This window comes from Leopardus geoffroyi, chromosome C2, assembly GCF_018350155.1.
Source record: "Leopardus geoffroyi isolate Oge1 chromosome C2, O.geoffroyi_Oge1_pat1.0, whole genome shotgun sequence".
In the NCBI taxonomy this organism is placed as follows: domain Eukaryota; kingdom Metazoa; phylum Chordata; class Mammalia; order Carnivora; family Felidae; genus Leopardus; species Leopardus geoffroyi.
The window spans coordinates 117,127,563-117,152,176 of record NC_059333.1 but is presented as its reverse complement, the minus strand read 5'-3'; the positions used below and the strand labels follow the sequence as shown (position 1 = coordinate 117,152,176).

At 34.9% G+C, this 24,614-nt stretch overlaps 1 long non-coding RNA gene across 1 annotated transcript in view; it reads left to right on the top strand.

Annotated features, from left to right (window-relative positions):
• The window catches only part of LOC123611439, a 233,729-nt gene that overhangs the window by 205,195 nt on the left and 3,920 nt on the right, over window positions 1-24,614 (top strand). The window contains exon 3 of the long non-coding RNA XR_006718670.1: window positions 2,993-3,067. This is a non-coding gene — a long non-coding RNA (uncharacterized LOC123611439). The remainder of the gene's footprint in view (window positions 1-2,992; window positions 3,068-24,614) is intronic.

The following is a 24,614-nucleotide window of genomic DNA, read 5'->3' as shown; positions in this document are numbered from 1 at the left end:
ATAATAGCAATTGCCATATATTTTTAATGTTTGTTAGTTCCTGTCACTACCCTGCATGCAACCCCTATGAGCTTTCCATTCGATGTGTAATGAAATCCAAATTCTTGTCAGTGGCCCATAAAGCTCTCTTTATTATCTGGGCCTCCCTAAGTCTCTAAGTTAATTTTGCATTCCTACATCTCCATTCTCTTATCACATAGCCTCTTTCTGTTGATCAAACCCACCAGGCTCTTTTTCAGCTTTGCTCTCGAGCCTTCTATTCCTTCCACCTTAAGTTCTTCAGGTCTCAGCTTAAACCTTCCCCAGAAGGTAACTTGATGCTCCAATTCAAACCACGCCTCCTTACCACTCTTTCTTTGGGCACTATATAGTTTGATTACATATTCATTCGTGGGGTTGTTTACAAGATTCTTTGAAAACTGAACAACCTTTATCAGCTGTTACTTCATTTTCTTCAACCATTTAAGCTAAGGAAAAACATGCACAGCAAATTTTAATTTGAAACTCAAAAATAATTACAAAAGGTGAAATGTTCCCTGTGACTTCTTCAGACTAACCTTCTGTGAATGATTTCTCTTCTGAAGTAAACTTTGAGGAGAGAGGGAAAGATTTATAAATCTCTTTAGTTTTATGTAGCTGCAAAAAATATGTTTTATGGTTAAATTCTTCCTGGATGTCTTTTTGCCTAGGATCAAAAATCCTTTTTATCTCTGGTTATTCCATCTCACTGTCAACATGCATAATCCTCGGTATTCTAGAATTTTATAAAGGTCATTTGAATATGCTTTAATCAGGCTTTAAACACATACTCTTTTATGGTCGTCATTATTAATAATAGCCAATGGTGTCATGGTTTGTGGTTATTTTAGACTAACTCTGAGGGCTGTTCAGCAAGATGGGGTTAACAAACATTGAGCGGGTACAACTTCTTAAATTTAAAGTGTATAAAATTGGTTAACATTTTTTGAGAATATATCTTCTTTGCTTAAAATATTGGTAATGTTAAGAACATTGCTTTTTAGTTTTCACAAAGGGTGTTTCAAACTTTTTCAGATAATTTATTTCTCTAACATGTTAACAGTCTCCTCAATTTCTGCTATTTAGAGACTATGGTGACCTCATTGGAAAAGCTTTCCCTCTAAAAGTGATTGACTGGGGAGCCTGGGTGGCTCAGTTGGCTAAGCGTCATGACTTTGGTTCAGGTCATGATTTTATGCTTTGTGGGTTCGAGCCCCGCATTGGGGCTCTGTGCTGACAGCCCAGAGGAGCCTGAATCCTGCTTCTGATAATGTGTCTCCCTCTCTCTGTCTGCCTTTCCCCCACTTGTGCTCTGCCTCTCAAAAATGAATAAATGTTCAAAAAATTTAAGAAAAGTGATTGATCAATTTGAGAACATTTGGCTAAGAAGTATGTTACATTTCACACTCCTTCAACATTTGGTGCCATTAGTGTAGCAAGTATTTCTGACTGACATAAACATAGGACACTGTGCCCAGAAGCTATTTATAAGAAATTGATCATTTGCCTCAACACTCTTTTGGGGAGGGGAAAAGTTCGGATTAATTTTCACTAGCAGCATATAAAAGGAAATACTTTAACTTTTAAAGCTATACATCATAGGGGTGCCTGGGTGGCTCAGTCGGTTAAGCGTCCGACTTCCGCTCAGGTCACGATCTCACGTTCCGTGAGTTCGAGCCCTGCGTCGGGCTCTGGGCTGATGGCTCGGAGCCTGGAGCCTGCTTCCGATTCTGTGTCTCCCTCTCTCTCTGCCCCTCCCCCGTTCATGCTCTGTCTCTCTCTGTGTCAAAAATAAATAAACGTTAAAAAAAAAAAACTATACATCATATATATTCTCTAAGAATTTAGTTTCTATAATTTGCCACCATAACACAAATCAGTAGTCTCTGCTTTGGAGGGAAAATAGTTTTTTATACAAACATATAAGCATACTTATATATACATATCCCGTGCATTAACAAGGTATTTTGGTTAAAAAGGTTTATTAAAATGAGTAGGTAAATAGAGACTAAGTAGTAAGGAAGTTACCTTTTCATGACTTGGTTCCTCTGCTCTGTTATTCCTGAGCCATACGTTTCAAGTTCAACTTCCTTACTAATGAAAACCAGTTGCTGGGATAATGTTTAACTCTTAAGTGCCATTTTTCCAAGGAAAACATTAAAATTGGTCTCAAATGTGTGCTCACTCATAATGTGAAGATTTCAAATAAATCTCTTCTAAGAAAATAAAGACCATCCCAACTCTTCCCAGACGTGGCAAAGACTCTTAAATTTTCAATTTCTAGTTGACTTGAGGGAAATGACTCATTCCATCGTCTAGTAGTAACTGTAGATACCAGAGCCTCTAGAGAGAACTCACGGATGCCTACTTCACGAGGCTAGTAAAGAAATTGTAAATAAAAAATATGTGGAGGGAGAAAAATACCTAAAAATTTTAAAGAGCCTTTGAAAGGGAGTAATCTATTTCAGTTCTATTCCTCACTCTGAAGGTGTTTGAATTAGAGTTACTTTGTGTCACTGTAAAGCCTCCAGGAAGGCAGATCCTGAACCACTGCCTCCCCAAAAGCTTTCTAGCTGGTATTTTTCATCACTTTCATGAAGAGTTTGAAGCATTGTTTGTGCCCTTTTGAACCTTCCTTTGCTCAATAAACAGAAGGCATATTTATTTGGCACATATTTATAATATTGAGTCAAGGTGATGCAAGGAATTGGCAATTAACCTATCAGGAATTTAGAGTAGGGAATCCTACTAAAGTGGCAGCTTCTTTTTGCCAGTGCCAGTGCCAGAATTTTATATGGAAGAATCTAAGGGGCAATGGTCTAAATATGAGAATAGAGGGATTGTCTAGGAGTGAAAAAAAAAAAAAAAGCACGATGTTTAACGGGATTGCATATTTAGTTGGGACAGCTTGAATCTAATTTGCTTAGCAAGCACTGTTTTTAACTTGGATTTTGTCTTTATTTGGTGACTTAAGGGAGAAAAGGTTTACAGTGAAGGACTCTGAGGTATAAAGAATTAAGAAGATCAGAGAGGTTCCTGGGAAATTATGGTAAGCCAAAGATTATGTGCCTGAACTTGTTGAATCAGAATATCTACACAGAAATACTATTATAAGAACTTGTATGTGACTGAGAATTGGAATCTTTAAGGATATTCCTTTTTTTTTTTTAATTTTTAACCTTTATTTATTTTGAGAGAAAAAGAGACAGCGTAAACAGGGAAGGGGCAGAGAGAGAGGGAGGCACAGAATCAGAAGCAGGCTCCAGGCTCTGAGCTGTCAGCACAGAGCCTGATGCGGGGCTCAAACTCACAAACCGTGAGATCATGACCTGAGCTGAAGTCGGACACTTAACCGACTGAGCCACCCAGGCACCCCAGGGACATTAAGAAGTTTAGCTACTGCCATCCATATGCCATATGTACTACATAAAATTCCCTTACATATCATCAATCGTGTTTATAACTATAGTCACTTTGCCAGTCCTCGTACATTGGTATCTTTGTGGTCAACCATTTATCCATCTGATTCATAGTTATTTAGGATCTGCTGGTGGCTCATTACTTCATTCTTGTATCTTACACCTTATATGTTTGCTTAACTGTATAGAGAAGCTTAAAAAAAAAAAAAAAAAAAAGCTCTATTGCTTCAAGGGAGCAACCTGGTCTAGATTAGTCTAAAAATATATAAATATAAAATATTCTGAAAATATTTAAGCTATGCGTTAAGCAGAGTATCATACTGATCTTTCTCATGTGGAATATAGTCCCAGTTCCTTTAAAATAGTCTTCTGTCTCTTTGACTTCTGAGTTTGCTTCCTATGCTCTTCTATAGCCCACTCACCTAACAGCACAGCCAAACAGGATGACTTTTCTTTTTTATTTTTTTTAATTTACCTCCAAGTTAGTTAGCATATAGTGCAACAATGATTTCAGGAGTAGATTCCTTAATGCCCCTTACCCATTTAGCCCGTTCCCCCTCCCCAAACCCCTCCAGTAACCCTCTGTTTGTTCTCCATATTTAAGAGTCTCTTATCAAACAGGACTTCTTGATGATTCCTACCAATGCCTTACAGTGTTCTACCCCTGTGCCCATGTTCCAGTAATTTCCTCAATCTAGAATACTCTTTTTATTATTCATACTGTTTCCTGTCATACTGTCCATATTGTTCCTTTTGAAATTCTATTTGCAAAGAGCTTTAAGTGCCACATCCCTCCTGAAGCTTTTTTTTTCTTTCTCTCCTCAGACATAATTGGCACATAGCTTTCCCAATACAAAGTGGAAAAGTGATCTACTCTGTGCCTTTCTATTGGTTGATATATACCACTTTCTATCCTGTATTAGAGCAGTTTTTATCCTGGGCTTGTCTATTTTATGAAATTGTAATCTCTTTGAGGACAAAGGCAGGTACTGTTCAACTCTGTGCCCCTTGTAGCCACTGATGTTCCATAGATATTTTTTGAATTGAAAGCTCATTTGGCATGGTAGTAGTTCCCTGGGTTCCATATACACAGATAATCTTTGACAGTAATACTCAAGCAACTGATAGCGTCAAGATGATCACCAGCTGGAAATCTGTTAGAAATTAGAATCTCAGCACCCGCCCCAAACCCACTGAATCAGAATCTGCATTTTACTAAGATCCTAGGAGATTAGTAGACCCTTAAAGTTTGAGATACACTGTATAAAGTTCAAATATTTTACAGTAAAAAAAGTCTGCAAGTGACTCTAGTATTTAGCATTCATTAAGTCACGTACATTAGACAACAAGGCTCACTGTTTTCAGTCCTGGGTGACTGATGGAAACAGAGGAATCCAGGAGGCACACAGTAATCAAGAAAGGGAAGTTCGTTTTTATACAAAGATATTAGCATTACTATGAGGCAAAAATGAAGAAGCATTCAATATCAGATGCTATATTCTAATTCATGTTTGTAATCACTATGTTCTCTATATGCAATGTGAAAAAGACCTGTCAGAGTGTTCTCAAAATTATACAAAGAAATTATGAAAGTCTCTGTAAGAAGAGATCTATAGATGAAAGCTTTTCATGAACAAGACAGGGGGACACCTGGGTGGCTCAGTCGGTTAAGCATCTCACTCTTGATATTGGCGCAGGTCATGATCTCCCACTTTGTGAAATCGAGCCCCACATCAGGCTCTGCGCTGACACTGCTCAGCCTGCTCGGGATTCTCTGTCTCCCTCTCTCTGCCCCTCCCCCACTTGCGCACGCACCATCTCTCTCAAAGTAAATTTTTAAAAAATTTAAAAATCTTTAGAAAAAAAAGAAGAAGAATGGATTGTAGGGACTGCAAAACAGAAGAAGAATTCAAAGATTACTGAAATAGACTGAGAATCTATATGGGTCTGAACAAAGGAAGTATCACTAGAAGTGAAATGAGGAAATGGAATTTGAAAAATTTTGGAGAATGAGCATCAATAGATTCTGGAGAGGCTGTGGGGAATTTGAAAATGACTGCAGTAATGATTCTTGGAGAGAATTAACTGAGAGAACAAATACAAAAGGGGGAAAAAAAAGAGGTAGAAAAAAACACCAGAGATATGATGCAAAGCATAGATTTCAGCTACCAAACCCCCACTGCCCACCAAAGCCCACTGCCTTCATGCATAATATTGCCATGATCCTGAAAAAAAAAAATAAGATGCTGAGGGTTACTTTAAGTTTCTGGACAATTTCCATTTGATGACCAGAGAAAGTAGAAAACAAGGTTAGGTATTTGAAAGTCATGTGCATGAAATGTTAATAGAAAAGACAACATAGTTACTATTTCTTCAACCTCTCCCTAAAAACATTACCATTAACTATTCACGCCTGTGCATGCAGAAGTGTTAAGATTGTCCAAATTTCGTACCCTTGCTACTTGTTATCGTTAAATCCACTTTAACAAAATAAAGCTGAAGTATGTAGTATGATAACTTTCTCTTTATTCTTTCTGCTTATCTATTTGGAACACATGTGGTTGGTAAAAATTTGCAATGAAAAAGTCCATGCTTAGGGTCTAATGGAACCCAATAAATATATAAATGAATACATAAATGAATTTCATGCATGGGAAGCATTTTTATTGGGGATAGTATTATTTTAGACACTTATATACATATAATGTTGTGAACAATCAAAAGAATAGCATATTATAAATTAGTATTTTTCAAACTGTTTCCTCAACATATTTAAAACTTTTGCAGATAGTTTATAATATAATTTGGTTTCATTAAAGGTTTTAAGCTTCAGCCATAAAAATTTTATACATACATTAAAAAAATCAAATACGAATTTATTATTCTAGGTAGCTCATTTACCTATAAAACACAATATTTTCTGAGGTGTCATTTGTAAAATGAACTTCGTGGTCCATTTAAATTTGGTAGGGATAGATGGTTTAATTTGATGGTGAAATAACAATATTCAAAAAACTTTATGTGAAATACAGAGACAATTTCACACCTGCTCTTGATTCTATCTCATAGAAAAAATTTAAACAGGGCTTTGGGAAAAATGTAGTTTAGGAACTGCTATAGTTTATCACTGTAAAATTCATTTCTATAATTGTGCAGTCTTGCGAGCATTACTTGTTAATTAGCTTTAATTATACTTTCAGTCAATTACTCAAAATCTGACCTTTTCTCACAAAAGTCAGGCAAGAAGAATATAGGTGAGGCACGGGAACTAAACTATACACAATAAACAGGTTGGCAATAGTAATTTATTTTTTGCTTACCTATTCAATACTTGGGCAACCATTACTAGTTACATTTTCTCTTTTCCATTTTTATGAAATCCATTACCTTTACCACAGAATTCTCTCACAAAGTAGCACATAAAAATGTTATTTAACCTTTACAAAGTAAGCAACTTAAATGAACTTTTGATTATCTGGAATGAATGTTGATAACTATCATGTAATCAAGTCTTCATTTACTACCACATATGTGAAAAATATATCCTATAGACAAAACTTTGAGTTATGTTATCTGTAGGGAAATAGATCTTTCATTTAATTTTGCTAATACCATTCCTTGCAGCAAAAAAAATTTACTAGTTTATATTGCTTTCTAAGGTATATAAATTTAGCACAGGCCATTTTATGGGACATGGACAGGTGACAATGTTAATGCCTTGTTCTTGTCCTCTGCTATGAGTGAACCATGCATATTCCATAGCTACTTGTGCCTAAAATTTATCCTAAGATTAAAGAACCATAAAAATTATGTAAATTTGTAAATTATTGGGGAGATTTAAAAAATATACCTGTTAAATGGTACATTAGGGAAAACTGAAGTACATAGAATTCTCATATAAAATAATCTTTAACTGGTGACAAGTCGTAAAGAAAAGTTAAAATCACCAGTCAGCTCTACAGTGTATGTCCTTTCAGGGTTTGACATTACTCTTTTTACAGAGCTGTGGTTAAACTATATTACCAGTTTTATATCATGGTTTTACACTAAAAATTATACCCAGAAGTTTTCAGTGTTATGTTTTAAAACCTTCATATAATTGTTTTAATGGTTTCCTCACAAGCTCTGTGTATGTTCATTACTTTTAAGTATGAACACAGTAACTTAATCATAAGTGATTTTGATGCTCTTAAGAGATACGTTCACGTATTTAGAGTTCACAAGTTCTGCCTCACTACAATATTTCCTGGTCAAGTCCAATTGCTTCTTTGCAGGAGACTTAAAGGAAGATTCTCAAGGTCTAAGTGGCATATGGTCGAATATTTATAAATAGGATCTTGATAGCATTGGAAGCAAATTAAATAAAATTCCGTCGGCATTTTATTTATTTTCTAAATTTTATTTAGTTTGAGAGAGAGAAAGAGAGTACAAGTGGGGACGGAACAGAAAGGCAGGGAGAAAAAATCACAAGCCGGCTACACACCATCAGGGCAGAGCCCAATGCAGGACTTGAGCTCACGAACCACAAGATCATGACCTGAGCTGAAACCAAGAGTCAGACACTTAATTGACAACCACCCAAGCTCAGGTGGCCCTGTTGCATTTTACATAATTTTAATAATTTTTTAGTACCTCTATAGGTCTGGTCGTTTTGTTGATGTGGGAGTCAAGAGCACTGTGTAGAATTTGGTAGTTTTACTAAAATAAGTACATTGTGCTTTTCTTAAAAGGTCTGAAAGAATATCAAAAAGAATGCAGAAAACTACTTAATCACCCCAAATTCTCCTTGATTTTACCCCAGGCTTTCAGAGCTCTACTTTTGGTGTTCTTTCCTCCACTGAGTTAGAGAACATATATCAAATTTCGGGGATTCCATAATTTCTAGCACAATGTTCTCTATATTACAACTTCAAATTATTAATGGTGAGGATGATAGTGAAAACAAAGAGAAAGGAATGGTAAACTTTAAAATATGAACAATCAACAAGTATTAGTTTTGACTAGACATGTAATAGCACTGAAGCTCTCTTCAAAGCTCTCCATGCTGTTGGTACAATGTATGTATTGATGCATGCAGCATCCAGAGCACTGGGCTCATAAATGACTCTTTAGCACTCCCTCCCCTATCTGCTCATTGGTTGAATTGTGTGTTTAATAAAAGTCAGTTATGTGTGGACCCAAGCTGTTTATTTCATTGAGCTTATTACTGAATTTCATGGTTTAATTAAATATTTTAGAATATAAGTGCAGAGAGAGAGACAATTCTTATTTCCATGAAAGTTAAATACTTTGGAAAGTCCAATGGCAAACAAAAAAACAAAAAAACAAAAAAAAAGAAAGAAAAAGAAAAAAAATGTTGATTTAGATCTATTCAAGATAACCATAAAAGGCTAGAGAAAAAAATTAACCCGGTAAGAACCCTGATTTTGATTACTTCAAATGTGTTACGTTCTTGCTCTAGTTCAGAGACAATGACACCAGAAATTATAGATAATTCAAATGTGTTGAGACTTATTCAAGAAAGGTGTTGGGAACCTTCAATCAGCCAACCCACGACAGAAACAAAAACAGCTTTTCCACACATTTTTAAATATATCTTAAAGTGTTTAAAATATGAATATATCTTTATAATTTTATATTTTTAAACTTAAAAAATAAACTAAAAGGAATAAAAGGGCTTAAATTTTAAAGCAGAGTTTAAATTGATGTCTTAGTTTTAACACTAACTAGCAGAAGAAATCTGGGGTATATACTACTTGAAGCCAAATTCCTCTCATCAATAAGACATAAGAATTGGAGTAGACAACCTGTATGGTCACCTCCAGTTTTGTTTGTTTGTTTATGGGTGTTTTTTTTTTTTTTTTTGGAGGGGAGGAAGTAAAGGGAAACTATTATTACATAGGCAGTAAGTTCCAACATACTATGAGAGAGGGAAAAAAAACTGGATAAACCAAAATTGTTTAAGTATTAAAATCTTTGGGGAAATGAGGAATCAGTAGGTTTAGTTCAGTATAAAATAGCCCCCTCCACTATCCATTCTTTTCTTCATTCTTTTCATGATTGGACACCAAGTTTTAACAGGAAACATGACTGCCCAGGCTGATACTATGTTTCCCAGGCTCCCTTGCAACTGGGTATGGCTAAAGATTTTATTAATGGGATATGAATAGAAGTGATATATATACAATTTATGGGGCAAAGAAAGCATACTCCTAAAACAGATGTGGCTCTTTTCTTGAGCTAGCATTGACTATACAAATCATAGAGATGTCCTAGAAGGTGGTGAAACACCAGTATGGAAGAAACTTGGTTCTTTGGATGACTTTGTGGCCTAGATAGTTCTTTCTCAAACTACCCAACTACCTCAGGAGTTTTATACAAATATTAAGTAAACATAGAACTTTTCTGAGCCATGGTTTTTATACAGTAGCTAAGCCCACAACATGTATGTAATCAAAAGTTTTTTTTTTTATTTCATCAAAATAAGCAATTACTATTTATTATTATGGTAGGACTAATTTCTATTTATAATCTTCATTTTAAGCTTTGGTCGATATAACAAAATTAGTGCAATTTAAAATTTTCCGTAGATCTCTGCTCAAATATATTTTAAGCTTCTTGAGGTCAGACTCTTACTTCCTGGAAGCTCCACTTCCAAGCATATATCTCAATAATGACAACACTATAGGGGTGCCTGGGTGGCTCAGTCAGTTAAGCATCCAACATCGGCTCAGGTCATGATCTCGTGGTTTTTGAGTTGAGTCCCGCACTGGGCTCTGTGCTGATAGTTCAGAGCCTGGAGCCTGCTTCAGATTCCCCTTCTCCTCCTCTCTGTGCCCCTCCCATTCTCATGCCCAGTCTCTCTTTGTCTTTCAATAATAAATAAACGTGAAAAAAAATAATGACAACACTATGCATACTCATGGTATGTAAGAAGTATTTTCATATGAGGATAGAAGATAGACTTACAGTAGTTCAAATCTCAGCTCATATTCTTATTGATCAAATGACTTTTGCCCAATCTTTACACATAAAGTGCGTATGCATACCAGCTACTTCATAAATGCTACTTCTAAGAGTATACTATAAAATTTATAGATAATTACGAAGCAAGATAAAAAATGTTTTTTTTGTAATTCATCACAAATTGGTTTTACCTGTGTGTTTCTTATTTCTTTGTTGAGATGCATCATCAGAAGCTATTTTGAAAGAATTTAATGGTGTAATGATATTATACCCTTTCTTGTTTTCTATATACTTTTTGCCTTAATTAGATAAAAATCCACTGAAAAAAGACAGATTGGGTAATAATCACAGATATACCAAATCTATTTCTTAATATCTTTGCTTTCTTAATAATCTTCAAAATCAGTTTCAAAAATGTTCCATAATTTCATGTTATTACATTTCACTTTTAAAAACTCAAGATCAAAAGGTTTAAGATGGTGATGCAGGAAGACCCTGAACTCACCTCCATGGACATTCCTAATCTGTGCCTATAGATAGAACAATTCCTCTTGAAGAAGAACTGAGGGCTGACTGAACAGATTTGCACAACAAAGAGTAGAGCGATTGCATAGACTATGGCAGGAGAGATGGAGACAGGTAATGAAGGGAACCCCATACCAACAATATGAAAACTGCAGTGGGAGGAGTAATACTGAGGAACCAGGAGCAGCTTGATCCACCCTCGGGCAAAAAAAAAAAAAAAAAAAAAAAGCTCCATGGTTTAAAAGGACACCTAGAATATAAAGGAATAGCCCTCTACCAAATGGAGGAAATTCTCTCTGGGGTTGGAGGGGCAGGCAAGTGCTATTGATTATGATCCTCCTCCATCTTGATAATGCAGAGGGGAGCAGAGTAGCCAGCCTGCCACCCAAGTGAGGCTGAGCCCCTGGCCCACACCAGCCCTGGACACAGAAAACCCTGGGGCACGGGAAAAGGGCTGCAGTTTTTAAAAAGCAACCAGAATATAAAGGAACCATCCCTAGAACTCTACCAAATGACAGGAGAGTTGCTGGCACTCTCTCCAGGTTTGGAGGGACAGATGAATGCCTTTGTTTATATTCTTGCTCTAACTTGAAGAGACAGAAGAGAGCAGGGTCTGAGTGCTGTGGCGGGCCAGGTATCTTAGTGAGTCCCAGGGCCCTGGCATACAACAGCCCCAGCTTTCCCATGAAGGCAGCCCTAGTACAGTGTGTACTGGGATATCCCTGGACAGTGTCAACTACAGCTCCAGTCATCTTGCCAAGGTAACACAGATGCAAAGCACCCAAAACACCCCAGGCTTATACCCACTTCAGTCCCAGATGACTCACAAGGGTACCCTCTGGCAGAGAACCCCAGGACCTCCAGCCTATGCCTGCTTCAGCTCTAGCTGTTCTACCAGAGATCCCCCTGCACAGAGTACCATAAGACCCCCTGGCCCACCTAAATTCCAGACTTTTTTCCAGGGTATTCCCTACATAGAATGCCCGGGGACACCCCAGCTTGCACTCACTTCAGTTGTCCTGCCAGTGTAGAGAGCCCTGGGAACCACCTGAAGTTCATTCTCACTTCAGTTTCAGCCATCCGATTAAGCCAGCCCCACCTTGGAGTGCTCTGAGACCCCTAGCCTATGCCCGCCTATAGCTCCAGCCAACCAGCCATAACTACCATGCATACAGTCTGCACAAGAACTTAACTACACAAGGCCATTCCTTTGAGGTTAGGAGAAGTAGCTATTCTATCTAATTCATAAACATAAACACAGAAAGTCAAACAAAATGAGAAGACAGAGAAATGTGCTCCAAATGAAAGAATAAGAAAAAAACTTGGAAACAAAGTCTAAACAGATAAACAATCTACCTGATTAAGTGTTCAGAGTAATAGTCATAAAGATGCTCACCATACTGAAGAGTAAATAAACTCAGTGAAAAATTCAACAAAGAGATAAAAAAATAATAAAAAAAGAACCAGTTAAAGAACACAATAACTGAGATAAAAAATATACTAGAGGGAATCAACAGCAAATTATAAAGATTATAATAAGAGACAAAAAAAGAGCATTACATAATGATAAAGGGATCGGTCCAGTAGGAGGATATAACAATTGTAAATATCTATGCACCCAAAAATGAAGCACCTAAATACATAAAGCAACTGTTAACAGACATAAAGGGGGAAATTGATAGTAGCACAATCATAGTAGGGGACTTTAACACCCCACTTACATCAATGGAGATATAATCCAAGAGGAAATCAATAAGGAAACCATGACACACTAGACCAGATAGACTTCATCTGTATATACAGGACATGCCATCCCAAAACAGCAGAATACACATTCTTTTAAAGTGCATATAGAACATTCTCCAGGATAGATCAAATGTTAGGGCACAAAAAAATCTCTCAATAAATTTAAGATGATTGAAATTATCAAGAATCTTTTCTGACCAAAATGGTATGAAACTAGAAATAACTTACAAGAAAAAAACTATATAAAAAAGGGGGGGGGGAGAGATGGGCACGAAATGTAGAGGCCAAACAACAGACTACTAAACAAATGGGTCAATGAAGGAATCAAAAGGGAAATCAAAAATGCATGGAGAGAAATTAAAATAATAACAATCCAAAATGTTTGAGATGCAATGAAAGAAGTTCTAAGAGGGAAGTTCATAGAAATACAGGCCTACCTCAAGAAACAAGAAGAAGCTCAGATGAATAACCTAACCTTTCACGTACAGGTAACAGAAAAATAATAAAGCCTAAGGTTCATAGAAAAAAAGGAAATAATAAAGATCAGAACAGAAATAAATGAAATAGGACTTAAAAATGATAGAAAAAATCAATGAAACAAAAAGCTTGCTCTTTGAAAAGATAAAATTGATAAACCTTTAGCCAGACTCAGCAAGAAAAAAAGAGAAACCTCAAATAAGATCAGAAATGAAAGAAGAGAACAATGGACATCACAAAATACAAAGGATTATATAAGACTACAACAAGAAATTATATGCCGACAAATTGGATGACCTAGAATACATGGATAAATTTCTAGAAACATACAGTCTTTAAACACTGAATCAGGAAGAAATAGAAAATCTGAACAGATGAACTACTAGTAACATAACTGAATTGGTAATCAGTAAACTCCCAACAAACAAATGCCCAGTGCAAGATGGATTCATGGGTAAATTCTACCAAGCATTTAAAGAATTAACATCTATTCTCCTCAAACTACTCTAAAAAATAGAAGAGGAAGTATGTCTTCCAAATTCTTTCTATGAGGCCAGCATTACTCTGCTACCAAAGCCAGGCAAAGACACTACACAAAAAGAGAAAACTACAGACTAATATCCTTCATGAACATAGATGCAAAAATTCTCAACAAAATATTAGCAAACCAAATTCAATAATACAGTAAAAGGATCATTCATCACTATCAAGTGGGATTTATGCCAGGTATGCAGGATCGTTACCCATCTGCAAATCAACCAATGTGATAGATCATATTTATCAAAATAAAGCATAAAAATCATAAAATTATGTCAGTACATGCAGAAAAAGCATTTGACAAAATTCAATGTGTTCATGATAAAAACTCTTAACAAAGTGAGTTTGGAGAGAATATACTTTAACATAATAAAAGCCATATATAACAAACCCATAGCTGACATCATACTCAATGGTGAAAAACTGAGAACTTTTCTTTCAAAATCAGAAAAAAGATAACGATGTCTACTCTCACCACTTTTATCTAACATAGGACAGGAAGTTCTAGCCACAGAATTCAGACAAGAAAAAAAAAAATTAAAAGCATCCAAATTGGCAAGGAAGAAGTAAAACTGTCACTATTTGCAGATGACGTGATGCTACATATAGAAAACTCTAAAGATTCCACCAAAAAAATGTTAGAACTAGTCACTCAGTAAAATTGCAGGATACAAAATCAATAAAAATAAGTTGTATTTCCATACAGTAAATCAAAGTAGCAAGAAATTATGAAAACAATTCCATTTACAGTTGCACTAGAAAGAATAACTAGAAATAAATTTAACCAAAGAGGTGAAAGACATGTACTCCAAAAGTTATAAAACACTGATGAAAGAAATTGAAAATGACACAAATAAGTGGAAGGATACACCAGGCTCAGAGATGAGAATTGATATTGTCAAAATGTCCATACAACTCAGAGCAGTCTGCAAATTCAATGCAATTGCTATCAAATTACCAATAATATTTTTACAGAAATAGCATAATACTAAAATTTGTATGGAACCACAAAAAACCCAGAGAAGCCAGAGAAATCTTGAAAAAGAACAAAGATGGAGGTACCATAATTCCAGACTTCAAGATACACTACAAAACTGTAGTAATCAAAACAATGTGGTACCGGCACAAAAATACACACATAGACCAATGAAAGAGAATAGGCCAGAAAACAAAAAACAAACAAATAAAAAAACAAAACACACTTTTAAATGGTTAATTAATCTATGACAAAGAAGACAAGAATATACAATGGGGCAAAAACAGTCTTTTCAACAAATGGTGCTTGGAAAACTCAACAGCAACTTGCAAAAGAATGAAAGTGGACCGCTTTCTTTACAACATACACAAAAATAAACTCAAAAGGGATTAAAGACCTAAATGTGAGGCCTAAAATCATAAAACACCTACAAGAAAACATAGATAATCTCTTGGACATTGGCCTAACTTTTTTTTTTTTTTTTTTTTTTTTGGCTTGTCTCTTCAGGCAAGGGAAACAAAAGCAAAAAATAAATAAATAAATAAATAAATAAATAAATAAATAAATAAATAAATAAATAATTATTGGGACTATACTAAATAAAAACCTTTTGCATAGCAAAGGAAACCATCAATAAAGTAAAAAGTAACCTAGTGAATGGGAGAATATATTTGCAAGTGATATATTTGGTAAGGGGTTAACATCCAAAACAGATTTAACAACTTACACAACGCAACATCAAAAAGCAAAACAATCTGTTAAAAAATAGGCAGATGACTGGAACTGACATTTTTCTAAAGACATATAGGTGGCCAATATACACAGGAAGAGATGCTCATCATTACTAATTATCAGGGAAATGCAAATCAAATCCACAATGAGATATCACCTTATGTCTGTCAGAATGGCTAGAATCAAAGACACAAAATAGTAAGTGTTGATGAGCATGTGGAGAAAAGGGAACCTTCATACCTTTTTAGTGATAATGTAAATCGGTTCAACTGCTGTGGAAAAGAGGATGGAGGTTCCTCAAAAAATTAAAGAAATACCACATGATCCAGTAATTCTATTACTGGATTTTTACTAAAAAAAAAAAAAAAAAAAAAAAAAAAATGAAAACACTAGGTTGAAAATATATATGCACCCCTATGTTTATCACAGAATTTTTTTACAATAGCCAAGATATGGAAGCAGCCAAAGGGTCTATTGATAGATGAGTGGATAAAGATGTGGTCAATGTATACAACAGATTTACTTAGCTATAAAAAAGAATGAAATTTTGCTATTTGCAACAACATGGTGGGAACTACAGGCTATTATGCTAAGTGAAAAAGTCAGAGAAAAATAAATGCCATATGATTTCACTTATATGTGTGATCTAAAACACAAAACAAATGAACAAACACAAAGACTCAAATACAGAGAACAAACTTGGTTTGCAGTGGGGAGGTGGTTTGGAGGAAGGAAAAAATAGGTGGAGGTGATTAAGAGGTATAAACTTTCAGTTATAAAATAAGTCATAAAGATTAAAAGTACAGCAAGGGAATTTAGTCAATAATATTGTAATAACATTGTATGATGACAGATGGTAACTACACTTATCCTGGTGAGTGTAACTTAATGTATAGAATTGTTGAATCACTGTGTTATACACCTGAAACTAATGTTACTTGTGTGTCAAGTATTCTTTAATTAAAAAAAAATATGTCATAGGGGAAAAAAGATCAATTTCACATTACATTATGAAACTATAGTAATCAAAACAATATTGGACTGGCATAAATGCAGATACTTAGGTCAATGGAATAGAGAGTCCAGAAATGTACCCATGCAGGTGTAACCAACTAATCTTTGACAAAGATGGAAATGGAAAACAATGGAAAAGGATAGCCTCATCAATAAATGGTCAAGATACCAGATATCTACATGCAAAAGAACAAATTGGACCCTTATCTTATACCATACAAAGAATCAACTCAAAGTGGATTAAAGACTTAAATGTAAGACCTGAAACTGTATAACTCCTAAAAGAAAACATAAGGGGCAAAGCTCCTTGACATTGGCTTTAATATTGATTTTTTTGTATTTGACACCAAAACGCAGGCAACAAAAACAAAAATAAACAAGTGAAACTAAAGTTAAAAAACTTTCTATTTTGGAATGGAATGGAATGGATTTGGTTTCATTAACATACTTCGAAAAATGATCAGCATCTATACTGTAAAATCATTAAGAAGCTAGCAGCAAAGGGAACAATCAAGTGAAAAGGCGACTTATGCAATGGGGGAAAATATTAGCAGACTTTATATCAGATAAGGGTTAATATCTAGAATATATGAGGAACTCCTATGACTCAATAGTAAAAAAACAAAAATAACTATTGAAAAATGGGCAAAGTACTTGAATAGACATTCTTCCAAAGAAGACATACAGCCAACATGTATATAAAAATATACTCAACATAATTTATCATTTCAAAACCACAATGAGATATCATCTTTCACCTGTTAGGGTGGCTCATAATCAAAAAGATAAAAGATAACAAGTGTTGTCAAGGATATGGAGAAAAAGGAACCCTTGTATGATATCAAGGCATACAAATTGGTACAGCCATTATGGAAAACAGAATGGAGGTTTCTCTAAAATTAAGAATAGAACTACCAGATGATCCACTTATGGGTATGTTTTCAAAGTAAGTGAAATATTATGGATATTATGCTAACTAAAACCAGCCAGACAAAGAAAGACAAATAGTGCATGATCTCAGTCATTTGTAGAGTCAAAAACAAACAACAAACAACAACAACAGCAAACAAACAACAACAGCAAACAAACCTTGAACTCAGTAACAGAAGATTGGTAGTTACTACAGGGTTAGGGGAGGTAAGGAGGGTTAAAAATGGACATGTTGGTCAGAGTGGACAATCTTTCAGTTATAAGATGGATAATTTTTTGATCATAATGCATAACATGGTAACGCTAGTAAATAGTAATAATGTATTATATACTTGAAATTTGCTAAGGAAGTAGATCTCCAATGTTTTCATCACACATGCATAAAAACTGTCAGTTGATGTATATGTTAATTAGCTTGATTGTGGTAATTATTTCACTATCTGTACATATAGATAGATCTATATAAAAAATCTAAATTTATACAACTTTTGTCAATTATACCTCAATAAGCTGCAGGAGAAAAATTAATGCTACACCATAATGCTATTGTTTACTTGATATGTATTCCATACTTTTAAGAGATTTGGAATAATAAATAGGAAAGGAAATTATTTCTATTTCTGTTTATTAGTTGGTAATATTTTATCCTTTAAAAATAAAACTTAATATGTGATGCTTTATCATGTCAAAATACATTTGATAGCATCTCCTTTGGAATTTATTGTAATGAATGAATATAAGTTTATATGGAATAATTTCCAACTTTATAAATAGTATTCCATTACTTGTCATTCTAATAATTGTATGTCAGGAAAAAGATATTTATAGTCACTAGTGGGAATGTACATTGCCACAGTTTTGTAAAGAAATTTATCAATAAGAAGCAGAGACTTACAAATTTGCACTGTATAATCTAGTCATTCTTTTCTGGAAACATACTCTAAGGAAATAATGACAGACGTGGACAAAGATTCAAGCAAATAAACTGGTTATAGCAGCATGTTTAAACAACAAAATGCAAAATAACCCAAGTATTCCAAAGTGATCGATTAGTTAAATAAATTCTGTATGTAAGTAAAATAATTAAAATTACATTTTATGAAGAACTCTTAATGTTTTGATAGCTGCTTATGATGGAAAGTTAAATGAGAATTTCTTTAGAACAAAGCATTCTTGTAAAAATATATCTGAATTATGCACTATAATAACTAAGTGAAAATATAATGAATGGTTTTTACTTCCTTTTTGTTGCTTTCCTGTATTCTCTAATTTTTTTATTGGGAAATATTATATTTATGATTTAAAGAAAAGTGTTCTTTTAAAAAATACTACTCTGCTCTCTACTTTGATCTTAAATTTCACTGTCTGTACAACATTCAGCACAGTTGTCTTTAGAAAAAGATCTCTAGCGTGCTACAAATGATTACACATAATAATCTGAAAGATGGTTGCTATATTTATGCCAATGTTTTATTTTTTTCCACTTAAAGCAGTATTTTCATAGTGGGATTTATCTTCTCTCTTATCCTCTACGGATTAAGGTTCCTCCTCCTTTCACCTTTCATTTTAAGTGGCTGGTAGCCTCCAGGTTTTTCCCACACTTCCTATTTGCACAGGGCTCTGTGCCCTATTGCTCGTGTTAAAGTAGGAAAAAAGAAACATCTGGGTTTTGAAAAAAGCAAATATTGTAAGAACAAAGGCATGAAAGATGGATTTTATTTTAGTACAGACTATTGTTCAGTCATATGACTTTCTTTTGTCACATAAACACACATGGCAAACAAAACAACGCTGAGAGAGTTTTTTCTCTCTCTCTCAAAATTGTCTGTGTAAGGACAAAATTAAAAAAGAAAGTTGAGATAATCATCTAGAATTTTGCTTCTTTAAACATGCTACACAGGATAAAATTAGGCGTACAGCACTAATTATTCAGAATAGGGTCTATATTGGCATTTCCAATAGTACTCTTTGTGATGATGGAAATGTTCTATATCTGCATTGCCCAATACCATAGTCGCTAGCCACATGGGGTTATTTAACACTTGGAATGAAGCTGATGTGACCGAAGAACGGAATTTTTAATTTTTGTACTTTCAATGAATTTAAATTTAGTCAAAATCTGCCTTGTGTTTATGAGCAACCCTATTAAACAATGCAGGTCTATTCAAATATGACCTGAATTCAAGATTACCATGGGTGACTTCCATATTAAATGCTTAGCTATAAGTTCTTATTATTATTAAAATAATCTTATAATAAAAAACTAATAATTTATAAGATTTTTCAAGGGATAATAGTTATTATTGCCAAACATACTTAGAAAGTCCAACACAATTTTTAAAATAAAATAAAGTCATATTACAATGCAAGATAGTACCAAAATACTTCCCTAATCAAAAATATGAAGGCTAAAATTCTGTTTGGAAAATGCCCAAAAATAGTAGAAGAAAAGAACATTTCGTGTCCCTGCCAAATCTAAGGAATTAAATGGGATTTTTCATTTTTTAAGTTACAAAACACAGTAACTAAATTCCATTTTTACAAATGCATTACATCATATATAATGAGACATTTGCAGATATTTTAAATAACTTTACATTATACTTGATAAAGTTATGTCACTGTAGTATATAAAAATGTTTTGAATATACAGGAAAGTAGAAAAACTCCATATCCCAATTAACTGAACACAGCCACTATCATCATTGTATGTTTCCTTTATGATTTCACCTACATTTGCTATGTTTTCCTGTGTAATTGGGCAATATTACTAAAAATTCTTCATAAACATGCTAAATGACTGTATAATATTCCATTTAGTGATTGTGCAACATTTAATTTCTAATTGTTTCTAATATTTCTAATATTATTTCTAATATTTCATGTTAAAATAAGGCTATCATTCACCAATTTTTTAATGTTTATTTTTTAGTTTTGAGAGACAGAGAGAGTATGAGTGGAGGAGGGGCAAAGAGAGAGGGAGACACAGAATCCGAAGCAGGCTCCAGGCTCTGAGCTGTCAGCACAGAGTCCGACGCGGGGCTCAAACCCACCAACTGTGAGATCATGACCTGAGACGAAGTCAAGCGCTTAACCGATTGAGCCACCCAGATGCCCCTCATTCACTAACTTTTAAAAGTGGTTTGTTACTATCAACAATAAATATGGTTTTTGTTCTTAGACAAATTTATGTTGGCCCTTTTCTGAAAGAACTTTCTGTAGAATATATTATAATAACAATTTCCAGACAGAAGGAAGAAAGGAGGGATGTTCACAAAATTTGTTTAGGTAACCAAAATTTTGACTTTTGTTATTGCCAAATACCACAATAAAGTCACCTTCAGTTTTTCTCTGTAAATGCACATGCAGTTATATCACACAGAGAAACACTGTATTTCCTCTTTTTGCTCACAGACAGTAGCAATTTACCTTTTCCCAACCTATTAGAAAAACCAGCCTCTGTATACATAGGCAGGTGCTGTTCTAAAACCCCTCAATGATACATGTTTCTTGTCAACAGAGAAAGTGTAGAAAGGAGTTCTCCATACGCCTTTTTGGTCTTGAGTCAGCTGAGGAAACCTACCCTTATGGCCTTGTAGGTTCACTAGCATTTAACTCCCAAATGTCCACCTCTTCTAGGCTTTAAACCTATTCTTCCTATTAAGTAACAGACAATCTGGAGATGTTGAAGTTATTTCCTATTTAGGAGGCCAGTAGATTTACAGTTTCTCAGACGTAGGGTTTTCAATTAGAGAAATTAAAGATAAGCAGGTCCACGATTGGTCTTGTCCCTAGAGGATTTAGTAAGCTCTCTGCTAAGGTTCAACAATAATAAAACAACAATAATTAATACAAAGTGCTTTAAAGAGGAGTCAGACAAACATTTGGAAGGAAAACCTCTGTGCCACCCTTGATCAGATACAGAGGGAAGAAGATGAAGATGTTTCTTTATTTATATTTCACACACTTTATCATCAGCGTTTAGCAGATATTGAGCAATTCGGGTATTAAATTAATACCAATGGAGCTACATATCCTTTATTCATACCTTTCTTTCAATTAATAGCATGCAAAATTCCACGTATTTTTGCTCAGACACAATTTTTTGATCATTTAGGAGGTGCTGAAATTCAATTTAAAGGCTAAAACAAAAGCTTAAATGGTGCGCTTTCTATTTTGTGAATCGCAGACACTGCTTTACTGATACAACACCCAAGATTCTAAGCTGACATCAAAGCAAAAAAAAAAAAAAATCATCTGAAATGACAGCAGCAGCTGCAGCATCCGCCTCTAAATTAGGCTGTGTTTCAAAGTCTGGACTCAACTGCTAAGCAGTATAAAGACCCAGGAGGAAGGCTGCCCAGAAAAGAGTGAGCCTTCCGACCTAACACATCAAAGTAACACATGCTAGGAAGAGCAATAAACGCATGTGGCCCACATTCACGTGCTGCCTAATTGCACTGGGCTCAGGAAACCAAGACAAACCTTCAGCTGATTCCCGGTTTAAGAGAGGATTTGAGATCTTTTCTATGCAGAAAGCTGACACAAATTGGTTGCAGATTACAGTCTGACTCTGCAATGAAGCATCCCATAATTTCAAAAGATGGCCATTTCAGTGTCATATGGCATCTTCAAAACACTGACTTCTTAATGTAGTAACATATAAACTAGCCATTAGGTATAAATAAAAGTTAAAAAATAAGCTTCATAAACGGAGAAAGCCTTAATTTGTACATTCAGGGATGGATGCTTTGAAGAAAGCCTTTTTCATTTGTTTTGCATATAAATTACCAATTTTGAGGGCATTTATCTTCTAAATCATAAGCTATTTAACAAGAACTTGGAATACTAATATCTATTAAGAGGAGGGAAATAGTTATATGTTTTAGAAGTAATTTTTAGTAGAAATACCTACTGTCATAAGGTTTGCAATAAGGCATCATTGCTATATATAGACAATATATTTAGTAGCACAATTTGCAATTAGATACAATGCAACACACATAAGAAAGCTTAATATATTAGAACTCTGCATTCTTTTATTTTGTGTTCATACCCTTTATGCTCTTTACAGTATTTCGCGGCACAATGCCCTATTATTATTCTACAAAATACTCTTCTGTATGTGTGAATTACTGAAGTTAACTTACACAATTACCTGAGGAGACTTTAATTATAATTAGTGGAAGGCTGATAATTAATCCTATTAAGTGAAATATGCATGAATTTTCACTGAACATATGCACTGAAGAAAAACCTCGGAACTATGCAGGGTGGTTATAAATAGATGAGAATGGAAAGAGAAAAATGTAATACTGAAATTCTAAAAATTGTGGCCTTAAGTTTAACTAAATACACGATTGCAAAGCTTTAAGAGTCATTTTTTAAATTTACATGAAAAAAATTAGTAGGAGTTAGCCAGGTGAAAAGTTGGAGAATAATATTGTATAGCGAAGAATCCGAATCAACTTGTATGAATTCCTGTTCAAAGAGAAGCTTTATATATCCAAGATTCAAAAAACAGTAATTGTCTATTATAGGCCAACTTCCATTCTTGGTACCGATATTTAAAAATAAGGTGATGGGGGGGGGGTGCCTGGGTGGCTCAGTCAGTTGGTTCAGCGCCCAACTTTGGCTCAGGTCATGATCTCACAGTCGGTGAGTTTGAGCCCCTTGTTGGGCTCTGTGCTGACAGCTCGGAGCCTGGAACCTGCTTCGGATTCTGTGTCTCCCTCTCTCTGCCCATCCCCCACTCGCACTCTGTTTCTGTCTCCATGTCTCTCTCTCTCAAAAAAATAAACACTAAAAAAAAAAAAAAAAAAAAAAAAAAAAAAGGTTTTTTCCTGAAGCTCACACTCCAGTAGGGGAAACAATAAACATAAAAGAAGGGAGGTAAGACGGGGGAAGAGTGGGAGATTACAATTTTAGGATAAGGAAAAACATGTTTTTTAATACTGGAATATGTCATAGAAAGTAACTGAGGTTAGGAAAGATGACTTTAGGTTTTCTGTCAGCAAATGCTCCTCTGAGGAGGTGATATTTTTAAGTTTTTATTTAAAAAAAAATACCGTGTAGTATTAGTTTCAGGCGTACAATTTAGTGATTCGATACTTACATACTGAGGAGGTGATATTTTAACTGTATTTTAACTAATGAAAATGGGCCAGCCAAGTAAAGATCTGAGGGAAGAAGATTCCAGGCGGAGGAAAGAGCAATTTGATGGAAATGGGTTTGGTGCATTTAGGCAACAAATAATCAAAAGCCAGGACAGCTGAAACAGAGTAGAGAGAAGAGCAACGTTAGAACAGCTTACTAAGGTGAGCCTTAGGGCAGTAAGGTGTAATTTACACCTGAGGGGGACTCAAGAACCCTCATAGCAAGAGGGAGAGAACCTGGAGAGGTGGACGGAATCATGAGGGTCTTTTTAGACTAACGAATTTACAGTTTAGTGCCATGAGAAATCATTGAAGGTTATCAAGAAAAGGAGTGACATACTCAATTCAGTGATTCAGCGGGTGAAGGGCTTGTGTGGGAAACAAGTATGGAAGGAGAGTGAGTGGTCGGAAGGCCCCAGCAGGAGCTCCAGAGGAAGCAATAACGCTGTAAGCAAAATTACAATGGTGATGATGGAGAAAACTAACAGATTAACGATCTTATGGTAGTTTGGAAAAAGCCAGTGGTGTCTGACCTAAAGATTCAAATATGCATTATTTCAAAGAATATTAAGTGTACTACATGTAGAAAAAGCAATTTCAAATAGGGCACTAAAAATAAATTTCCTATATCCTTCCTTTCTCTTTAATATTTTCTCCCAGGAATATGCTAAATTGGTTTGTGGCTTTATTAAAACTTTCTGCTTAAGAAGACTTTACCCTCATCTTACAGACCCCTGAAAGTAGACGTTTACATTGAAAACTCATATATATCTCTAAGTACATCAACTTTAACATCACCTTAATTAAGTTGAGATTTCTTTATTTTTCTCCTGCTGTTTTAATGAGGATATATTCTGCTTTCTGATATACAATAAAATTATATGAATACAAATCCATTATGAACCCTCTGTTTTTGAAAGGCGAGATACACTTTGATATTACCAATTGTTTTAGAAAATAAAGCTTTTGGGGGCGCCTGGGTGGCGCAGTCGGTTAAGCGTCCGACTTCAGCCAGGTCACGATCTCGCGGTCCGTGAGTTCCAGCCCCGCGTCGGGCTTTGGGCTGATGGCTCAGAGCCTGGAGCCTGTTTCCGATTCTGTGTCTCCCTCTCTCTCTGC